Below are 11,438 nucleotides of genomic sequence, written 5' to 3' on the forward strand. Positions count from 1 at the left end.
GTTCAGAGCAAACGACTAATCCCAGTGAGGAAATGGAGTGCCAAGCAGACACACAAGATTGAGGCCCACTCTTACGGAATTTGCGTGGGGCACGCAGGTGTATGTGTAGGGGAGAGCACTGATACAACTCTGGGGACACGTATCAGCTGCAGTAACACCAAGGGTCAGTAGTGGCACAAATAGCTTGAGACCTCTACCTGCGACGGGGCTTGGGCTCCCGGCCGGCATGGAGGGTCAGCAGTGCATCCGTGTCCAAGGCTCGGAGGCTAGAGGAGGAGGGAGCAGCAGAAGTTTGTACAGAACCGGGGCAGCCATGACAGATGACTTTTCAGCTGACGTTTGCTGTAAGTATTTATCAGGAAAAAGGGAGGAAGGTGAGGAACCTTCCAAGTGGTCAGTAGAACCAAAAGATTCTGGGGCCCCTCTGATATCTTCCTCTGGGACTCAAAATTACCTACTTAGCTAAGGAGGTTGTAAGGGAACTCAGAAGGTAAATTACTCCAGTTACAACCCCCAGACTGAGAGCCACCTGGGGAAGTCAGCAAGTAGACCAAATCCCCCAGAGCGTTGGTAGGCACACTAAGAACGGTGGTGGGAGGGGGGAGCTCCAGGGCCCAGCTGCTCTTCTCTTCATTTTCAAAGAGCAGGGTCTCATGGACCTTTCTTTCTTTCTTTCCCTTCCCTTTCCTTTCCCTTCCTTCCTTCCTTCCTTCCTTTCTTTCATGGCTGCATTCGGTCTCTGTTGCTGTGCGCAGGCTTTTCTCTAGTTGCGGTGAGCGGGGCCTACTCTTCGCTGCAGTGCGCAGGCTTCTCATTGCGGTGGCTTCTCCTGTCGTGGAGCACGGGCTCTAGGCGCTCCAGCTTCAGTAGTTGTGGCATGCGGGCTCAGCAGTTGTGGCTCGCGGGCTTAGTTGCTCGGCGGCATGTGGGATCTTCCCGGACCAGGGCTCAAACCCGTGTCCCCTGCATTGGCAGGCAGATTCTTAACCACTGCGCCACCAGGGAAGTCCTCATGGACATTTTTAATTGCTCTTTAAAAGTCTCAGCGACTTCTGTTGTGTCCATTAGTTCACCATAAAAAATGTACTCAGGTTGTTGCCCCAAGTGCTTTAACTATCTTTATCTGGAATCAGAAGCTTGGCTAATTAGCAAAATGAATGATAGAAATGGCTTCTGTTGGCAAAATTAGAGATCTGTTAATTAACATAAAGGATATTATACATGGGCTTTTACCGTGAAACCTTAATGGTGTTCAAGACATGAGCTTGGCTAGAACATCAGGGCTATACTCTCTGTCTACTCTATGTAAGCTGAGAATAAGATTCTAGCCAGACCTTTACCAGTCACCTTTCAGAATGGCGTCAGAGGCGTGATTTGGAACTTGTCCTGTGTTCAGCCACGAATTCAGACAATTCTGGTTGCCTGATGCTAACAAAAATCTGGTCTTTAGAATACTGCCCTGTCACTCTCAAGAGAACCTTTCATGTAAAGTGTGGACGGAGCACCTAAAAGGTCAGAGGGCTGGGACTTCTCTGAGCTTACAGAACCAGCTGCTTGAACATTTTTAGATCTTCTTACTGATAAATATGTACGTGTGTGTCACAGCACTTGGTCTGAGACCTACTTTCATTATTACATCACAGCGGGGCTGTGGGGAGATGGGGTTAATCAGATCCCACCACATCTTGGCTAGGAATGGGCAACCTCAGTGATGCAGAAGTGGGATACTCTGTTGCGGTTGAATTCATCCCTTCAGCAAATATTTCTGGCATAACGTCTATTTGCCAGGCATGTGCTTGATACTGAGGGTACAATGTTGCATGAGGCAGACATGATCCCCTCCCTCGAGAAGCTTCCAGTCCAGGAGGCAAGTGATCAAGCAAATAGCAACAACCAGTAGTGAGCATCACGGCGGGGGAAGTACAGAGGCGTGGGGACACGGAGTAGGCAGGATATACAAACTGGGAGGTCAAAGCAGTTCCTCCTTTTTTCTGGAAACATACAAGTGCTAGAATTGACCCCACAGGCCACTGGACAAATGCCCAAGGGCACTGATGTGGCCTGACCCTGTTGCAGAGTTTGAAGCTCAAGGATATTTTTGAGGTCCTGTGGTCATTCTCCTCCCATCAGTTTGAGCCCACATGGACACCTGGCTCCCTGTATTTTTATCCCGGACGCCGCTAAGGTTCAAATCCACATGATGCAGTTGGCAGATTTCATCCCCAGAGACCGCAGCACGAAGAGGCTTAGTGACTTGCCCAAGGGCATGTATTGAGTCAAGTGTAGAACTGGGAACAAAACTCAGTCACCTGACGCTGGGGCCAGCTCCCCTTCCCTTAGACACGTCACCTAACAGGGAAAATAATCTTCTGAAATATCAAATAGCATTGGTCTTTTGATGAGTAAGCAAGCTGATGAGCAAATAATGAGAAAAGTGGGTATTGAATTTCCTTTGACATACCCCTTTGGAAAACGCAGCAACAGATGCAAGAAGAGTGTGACTTATAAATGAAAGCAAAAATCTTTTAAGATAGCCTCAGACAGCTGATGAACAGCCACGAGGCCTGAGTGTCAGTGCAAAGGAGAGAAAGAACCAAACACGTAAGACACTAGAGTTCTCAGGCAGGCAAGGGAGTCACGGTCTCAGGAGTCACAGTGTTTGTATAGGGACTGAGTTGCCCTTTCTCGTCCTCTTGGTTATGGAGGGAGAGGGGAGAGGTACTTTTGAAACACAGATCACTTAAGGGTAGTCCCATGTGAGACTTTGATACGCTGACTAATGCCGCATGCCTGATAAAATCACGGTTGCCCGAGTTCTTGTTGAGATGAGAGAAAACACTACCTGCTTCTGAGAAACAAACTTATGGTTACCAAAGGGAAGGGTGAGGGAGGGATAAATTAGGAGTTTGGGATTAACAGATACACACCACTATATATAAAATAAACAGCAAGGACCTAACGTATAGCACAGGAACTATATTGAATATCTTGTAATAACCTATAACCTCTGCCCCGCACCAAAATAGTGCTGTGTCATTGCCTCAATGGCAGCACCTAGGACTAGGTTTCTCCAGCCTTCCTTTAACAAAACAGAACAAACAACAACAAAACTGAATTTCCTTAATGTCTTTCAGTTTGAGAGAGAAAAGGAAGTTGGAAGAGAAAAGGGTTTCCTTTGACCCTCTAATCCACTCAGTTTACTGAAACATGTCTGTGGGCTTCGTTTTGTAGATACAACCAAATACTGTCAACGTCATGGAACATATAACATCCAGGCCCCTGGGTAATTTAGGATCAGAAAGTTCAGGTATGATTGGCCCCGGTGTGCTCACTGCACCCCATTTCTGCTTCCTCATCTAAAAGATACTCAAGTGTGGACTCCCGGGTCGTATTGGGAAAGGGGAGGGGGCAAAGGTCATTGGAAGTTGGTAACCTTTTGACAGGTTTTATAAGTTTCCTAACGTGGGAACAAATCTCCCTAGACCTAACTACACAAGAAAAAAATTCTATTCCTATGAACAAATGTTCCACTTGACAGGATGAAACCTTTAGTCTTTCTTTTGTAGGTCAATTCTATGGAAGAACCCAGAAGCTAGTTTACAGAGAAATCTCAGTGAGGATCTGTCTCTTAAGCTCTACACACATATCCAACTGTGGAAGTCATTTTCCTAGATGCCCCCAAACTCGACGCTTCCCGAGCAGAGCCCGTCGTCTCCTCTCCCCGCCCCTCCAGCGCTGCTCTACTGACCGCGCTCTGCCTCAGCGAATGCCACCATCTTCCTCACGGGCATCCAATCCAGAAGCCACGGAGTCCTCTTTGATGCCTTTCTCTCTCACTCGCTCCGCTTCCAGTAAGTTACCCAGTCTGGTTACTGCTGCCTCCTAAATCTCTCCCATATTTACTTGCTTCTCTTCATTCCCACCACCTGCCACCTCCCTAGCCCAGTCTGCTAGCACCTCTCACCTGGATCACTGCACCAGCCCCTAATCAGGCTCCGCCTCCTGCCTTGCCTGCCATGCTTCCTACATGCGGGGAGAGTGATACTTCTAAAATACAACTCTGATCCCCTCACTTTCCTGCTTAAGACCCTGCAATGGCTCCCCACCATCAGGGAATAAGGACCAAATAAGACCTTCTCTGTTTGAAGGTTTATCTCTTCGGATTCTTGACTTGCCACTCCTACCCCCTCATACTCCAACCTTGAGCTATGAAAACTTTTAGGTCCCGGACGAACCTGCCTTGCACTCTGCCTCCTCTTGGCCTCAGGTATCCCTATTCCCACAACTTGGAACACTTCTTACTCTCACTCCTCACCAGAATCTGCCTGATTAACTGCTATTAGCCTTCAGCACTCAGCTTGGAAGTCCCTCCTTGACATCACTGATGTGCTCCAATAGCACAATCTGTGTGTCCCATTTCAAAACTCTTGCCTCATTTGGGAGTGCACATGCCTATTTACTGTTTTAGCTGTATTTGCTATTGGAAAGTATGTTCCTTATATGATGCTAGAAAAGGCAAAGTATAGGGACAGAAAGCAGATCAGTGGTTGCCAGGTGCTGAGGGTGGGGGGAGGGGATTGACTGCAAAGCAGCCAAGCAAACTTTTTGAGGTGATGGAAGTGCTCTATAACTCGACTGTGGTGGTGGTTATATCAGAAGGAGAAAGGGAAAGAAAATCCCATTTAAAAACATCTCAAAACAAAAACAAAAACAAACCTAGGAATAAACTTAACCAAGGAGGTGAAAGACTTATACACTGAAAACTATAAAACACTGATAAAGTAAACTGAAGATGATTCAAAGAAATGGAAAGATGTCCTATGCTCTTGGATTGGAAAAATTAATATTGTCATACTACCCAAAGCAATCTACAGATTTAATGCAATTTCTATCAAAATAACTATGTCATTTTTCACAGAACTAGAAAAAATTATCCTAAAATTTATATGGAATCATAAAAGACCCCAAATTGCCAAGCCAATCCTGAGAAAAAAGAACAAAGCTAGAGATATATCCCTTCCAGATTTCAGATTTTACAAAGCTATAGTAATCAAAACAGTGAGGTATTGGCACAAAAACAGACACTTGGATCAATGGAACAGAATAGAGAGCCCAGAAATAAACCCACACACTTATGGTCAATTAATCTACAACAAAGGAGGCAAGAATATACAATGGAGAAAAGACAGTCTCTTCAACAAGTGGTGCTAGGAAAGCTGGACAGCTACATGTAAATCAATGAAATTAGAACATTCCCTCACAGGACTTCCCTGGTGGCGCAGTGGTTAAGAATCTGCCTGCCAATGCAGGGGACATGGGTTCGATCCCTGGTCTGGGAAGATCTCACATGCCGTGGAGCAACTAAGCCCGTGTGCCACAACTACTGAGCCCGTGTGCCACAACTACTGAGCCCGTATGCCACAACTACTGAAGCCCTCATGCCTAGACCCCTGCTCTGCAATGAGAAATCCATGCACCACAATGAAGAGTAGCCCCTGCTTGCTGCAACTAGAGAAAGTCCGCATGCAGCCAAATGCAGCCAAAAAATAAAGAATTTTTTTTTAAAAAGAACATTTCCTCACACCATATACAAAAATAAACTCAAAATGGTTTAAAGACCTAAATGTAAGACATGACACCATAAAACTCCTAGAAGAGAACATAGGGAAAACTCTTTGACATAAATCAGAGCAATATTTTCTTAGCTCAATCCCCCAAGGCAAAAGAAATAAAAGCAAAATTAAATAGATCCTAATCAAATATAAAAGCATTTGCACAGCAAAGGAAGCCATCAACAAAACAAAAAGATAACCTACGGAATGGGAGAAAATATTTGCAAATGATGTGACCCACAAGGAGTTAATATCCAAAATATACAAACAGGTCATACAACTCAATATCAAAAAAACAAACAACCCAATCAAAAAATGGGTAGAAGACCTGAATAGACATTTCTCCAAAGAAGACATACAGATGACTAACAGGCACATAAAATGATGCTCAACATCACTAATTATTAGAGAAATAGAAATCAGAATCACAATGAGGTATCATCTCACTCCAGTCAGAATAGCTGTCATCAAAAAGTCTACAAACAGTAAATACGAGAGAGGATGTGGAGAAAAGGGACCCTCGTACACTATTGGTAGGAATGTAAATTGGTGCAGCCACTATGGAAAACAGTATGAAGGTTCCTCAAAAGACTAAAAATAGAACTACCATATGATCCAGCAATTCCACTCCTGAGTATATTATATAGTCAAAGAAAACAAAAACACTAATTCAAAAAGATACATGCCCCACAATGTTCACAGCATCATTATTTACAATAACCAAGACATGGAAGCAACCCAAGTGCCCATCAACAGACAATTGGCTTGTGAATACACACACACACACACACACACACACACACACACACGGGAATATTACTCAGCCATAAAAAAGAATGAAATACTACTGTTTGCAGCAACATGGATGAACCTAGAGAATATTATGCTTAGTGAAATAAGTCAGACAGAGAAACACAAATACTACATGATATCACTTACATGTGGAATCTAAAAAAGAATACAAACTACTATACATAAAATAGATAAGCAACAAGGATTTACCTATAGCACAGAGAATTATACCCAATATCTTATAACAATTTATAATGGAATATAATCTGCAAAAACACCCAAAAAACAAAAAACTGAATCGCAATGCTATACACCTGAAACTAACACAATATTATAAATCAACTGTACTTCAATTTAAAAATTTAAAAATGCATCAAACTTTACACTTAAAATGGGTGAATTTATTGTATAGAAATTACATGTCAATAAAGCTGGTTTTAAGAAAAATAAATGTATCCCCCTTGAGGGCAAGTTTGTACTTAGAAGAGTGCCTGGCCCATAGTAAGTGCCTACAATAAGTCATTGTTAAATGAATGGATGGATGAATGAATGCATATTATTCCCTTTCCCTACTGTTTTACAATTGGCATAAAAAATTTTTAAATCAATGTGTAAAAAATGTGTTATGACTTGCCCTGGCATCCCATGAATGGGATTCAAATTTCTCTCAGTGAAACATGTAAACATAAGCCCCATGCATGTCCTTTGGAGAAACATGGTTCCAGCAAGAGCTCAGGAGAAGGCATTTCAGTGACATGAGACAGCAGTTCTGCTCGCCTTACGAATGGAGAGGGTGAGAAATAAAAGCTTCAGTGGGGTGGCTACTGGCACTTCTGAGGCCTGTCTGCCCAGAGGCTTCCTTCCTGGAGCTCCAGGCAGATCTGTGCTCTGAAGACACTGACAACACCCACCTCCATTCCTTAGCTGCAAACTCTTTGTTCCCACAGACCAGGCAGCTCAGGAGAAGCGGGGTGGAAGCTGCTGCCTAGACCACCACGTAAATGCCTGGCCATCGCTGCAGAGAGACTAGAAACAAGCACCTGCCCTGGCCTGAGATCCCCTTGACCAGAGGCATGGGTTGTCCTTGGTTCACAGGGACCTAGACCCAGAGTTAACCCTTGCTCAGCTGTCCAAGGTTAAGAGCCCTTTCTCTTTATGGAGACCTACACTTACAATCCCTACCAAGAACAAAAGAAAATTCAGAACTGGAAAGGGTCAGCTTGCTCATTAGTTCATTTTCAGATGAGGAAACTGAGGTCAGAAAGGATGAGAGACTTGGCTGGATTCTGACCAGACAGCTGGGCTAGATCTTTGTTTCTAGCCATAAGGACCAGCTACCAGCCGCCTCTTCTCTGAGCACTCAGCCTCCCTGGTCAGTTTGCTCATCTTAAAGCGCTGCAGTGGGGACCGTGCTGCTCCTTTACAGCCAAGCAGGGGTTAACCCAGTTTGCTTCGCCGGTTTTAGAGAATACTTGGTGAATCAAAATAACGGATCTCGGAATTCAAATTTTCTCTCAGATTTTATCATTGAACGAAGGAAAAGAAGAAAAAGCGAAAGCAAATGGACTGATTTTCTGATCACACAACTCCTTTGGCTGGGAGACGGGAGACACCCCACCTCTCTTCGAAGGTATCGTCTCCCTGGGAAGGTGCCCGCTTCTCTCCCATCTGTCCAGGCACACACAGAACACAACAAGTCTGCTCTCTGTATCTCTCAACACCACCTCTTTTCTTCTCGCACACCTGGTGCAGACTGTTGAATGAATAAACAGACAAGCTCATTGGAAAGTAGGTGGCATGGAATCCAGGATACGTTTTCCAAAGGAAACGACGTCATGAGAGGGTTTGGGTTTCCTGAGCCTGCCCACAAAGCCGAATCAATCTATCACACCACTGAAAGGCTACATATTTTAGTAGGAAATAGGGGGAAAAGAAGTACAGTTACCATATTAATCATAAAATAAACAAACAAAAAACCTGAACAAGAAATGTTTGCTGGGGCGGATCTTACCCACACTGCTCAGCTCCACTTGGAAGATGAAGGGGGGCCGTCTCCCTCTTGAGTGATTATGCCTTGAAATTAGTGACTTTCTTTGCTAACAGCCGAATCTCTCTCTGACAGCTGCTCAGATCAACCAGGCATGCATTACTTTCATCTTTAATAAACAGGCACTCTGAAGTCAGTGGCTGGTCTCCATGGCAACCAGATCAAGTTTTTCCACTGATGTTAGAGGCAGAAAGGAAGAAGGGATAGATCACTTTTGCTGAGGCGCTGAACCCTGAGATGGCAGAGGAAGGCGGGTGTGGGGTACACGTACTGTCCTCCACTTCTTTATGGGTCCCAGGAGAACGGGAAGTGACTGTCCTGATCAGCAATATAAGACACAAGGGAAAGGGTTCCTTGAGACAGCATAGCCCACATCAAGGCCTGCACTGCCAAGCACCTAAATGCAATTCAGTCCAACGTAAATCACATTCACTGTGTGTGCCTGGCCCTCTGCTACATGCTTCAGGGGTTACTTACAGTAGGAGGATATAGAAAAAGTGACCAGCAGCTATGTTGAGGGGTGTGAGGTGCGTGGGACAGGTTCCCAGAGAAGGTTCAGCCCCTGCCTCTCCCAGCCCAGAATGGCTGCAGCTCACAGCACCCCTCCCCATCAAACTCAGCCATACCTAGTCCTTGAGCTGTAGCTGGGATGACTAGCAGCTGGTCAGGCTGGAATGAATAGTTTGTTGATAGTTCACTGCTGCAGTGTCCATGGGCCTTTACCACCTGGGGCCCATGGAATTTCCACCTTCTCTGAGCTCTCCCTGGTGGGTCCACTTGGTCTGCATGACTGGGATCTGAGTCACTCTCCTGATCCAGGCTGGGGCCCTGACATTTTGCCTCGCTCTTGCCTGCCTCTTCTCTCGGGCTTTGGAATCGGAATTGTAGTTCCATATCCCCAGGTGGGGTCCTGCTCTAAGGAAGCTGGTTACCTGGAGCCACACTGAGAGACTTGTCCCTTAACTTCAGCTGTCGCCCCCTCTGCAACCGTCTGCCTCTCTGCCCCAGCAGGAAGCTGGACCCTCCAGGTTACTGACTGATGCTTACGGGAACTAAGCTGTTAGTCTGCTGTTGGCCCCTGGAAACTGGACCTTGGGCCACTAGCACCCACTCACATTACCACCCCAAGGCCTGTCAGCTTCTGGTCCTAAGATCCTCCTTTCCCCCCCAGACCAGGGCTGCTGCCAAAATACCAGAAAGCCTTACTCCTGAGCCTGGTGGGCTATAATGGACGTGGTATTTGAGGTGAGTCTTGAAGGGCAGCCAGGATTTGGAAGGTAGAAGAGAACTTTCTGTCAGAACAAGGGTCCTGGATGAGATTCGGAGGGTGAGGAGGCATGCCTTTATCCCAACCTCAATTAGGCAATCCCAACTTCCTGCGCCCACTCAGCAGGGAAGGGTGCGGGTCATCCCGGCTGGAGGGGTCAAGTCCTGCAGGGCACCTGTTTCAGGAACTCTCTCACAGCTTCTCCTGGAGTTGGGCCCGGTAAATACAGTTGATACCCTCCTAGGATTCTTCAAGTGGAACTAGACAGCCAGATTCTGTGAACAGGATTGTAACTAAAATTTACTAACACATTAACTCATTATTCACAAAATAGATGAGGGTGGAGGAGCGAGAAGGGATGTGTCAAGAAAGGCACTTGTAAGCCATATTAAGAAGCTTGGACTTTTTAAAGAGATAATGTCAAGCTATTAGATAATTTTAATCTGGGGATTAATGTGATCAGATGAGGTTTTATGTTGTAGGCACAGTGGAGGGAGAGGCGAGCTCAGAGTCTGAGAGGAAGAAGCCAGGAGACAGCTCACCCACCCAGCTGCTTCCCGAGGGGCACAGATTCACAGGCTGCAGATGCCAAGGGCACAGTGGCCCTGGCTTCGGGGTCTCGTCCACTCACACCATCTACGTTTTCATTGAACTCTCTGCCGGGTTCCCTTCCCCTCTCCTTGCTCCTGCTGTGTCTTCTGTTTGTTCCCCATGGTGCTGCCCTGTACTCACTTTCTCCCGTGCTTTTTCACTTTCACCCTCACTTCAGCATCCTCTATCCTGGCCTCTCTTTTTCCTGCTTTCTGTCTGCATTCTCAATGCAGATGGAAAGCTGCTCGAGAGACCCACCCTCCCCACCAGCTTTAAAGGAAAAGACTGACCCCAGGAGACAAACGCTTCCTCTGGGCTGTTGGAAACAAGCCAGTTGATTTTTCCATTACAGAAGCGGAACACCAAAGGCTGTTGACCACCCCAGTAGATCAGCAGAAATGGCTATTAGGAGTTTATTGCTCACTTCTACCCATTCAGTGTGGAATATGCTAGGAGCTTCCCTTGACCCTCCCTTGACCTGAAATACCTCCTCTACTGATGCCTGAAAGCCCACCATTGAACCGGTCATTCCTTTGTGTTAATCATTACTTTCTCCCAATGGTTTTCCTTTGAACATACAAATCCTCCTGGAAGGGGAAACATATTAGCTTCCTAATGCTTTGATGTAACAAAGCACAGAGGGGAAAAGTACAAAAGGTTTCCATTCTCTCCTGAACATCATACTTGCGACTGGGGATACATCTAATTTGACTGGATGCAGAATTAACAAAACATTTAAATTATAGAACTGCTGATGTCCATGTGATCATTTTCTTCTTTTACCTTTTCTTTTTATCTTTTTCGCTGAAGTATAACACATACAATAAAGCACACAAGTCTTAAGTGTACAGCTTAATGGATTTTTACATATTTATACACCCATGTAACTACCACCTAGATTAAATATATTTCCAGCACTCCAGAAGGCTCCCTGTGCCTCTTCCTAGTCAATATTCCCACAAAGATAATCACTGTTCTGACTTCTATTACCATAGATTAGTTCTGCCTGTCTTCAACTTTATGTAAATTGAGTCATGTGAACTCTTAGCTTTTGGCTCAATACAATTTTTCTGAGATTCATACACATTCTTACATGTATGAGTCATCCGTCTTTTCTATTGGTGCTTAG

The 11,438-nt window shown here is 45.3% G+C and overlaps 1 protein-coding gene across 1 annotated transcript in view; it reads right to left on the minus strand.

Moving 5' to 3' along the window:
* The window catches only part of RTN4IP1 (reticulon 4 interacting protein 1), a 143,588-nt gene extending 135,057 nt beyond the window's left edge, over positions 1-8,531 (minus strand). Inside the window, exon 1 of the mRNA XM_060283287.1 lies at positions 8,416-8,531. The gene's annotated coding sequence lies outside the window, so the exon portion shown is untranslated. The remainder of the gene's footprint in view (positions 1-8,415) is intronic.
* Positions 8,532-11,438: the final 2,907 nt, after the last annotated feature.

Source organism: Globicephala melas, chromosome 14, assembly GCF_963455315.2.
Source record: "Globicephala melas chromosome 14, mGloMel1.2, whole genome shotgun sequence".
Classification (NCBI taxonomy): Eukaryota; Metazoa; Chordata; class Mammalia; order Artiodactyla; family Delphinidae; genus Globicephala; species Globicephala melas.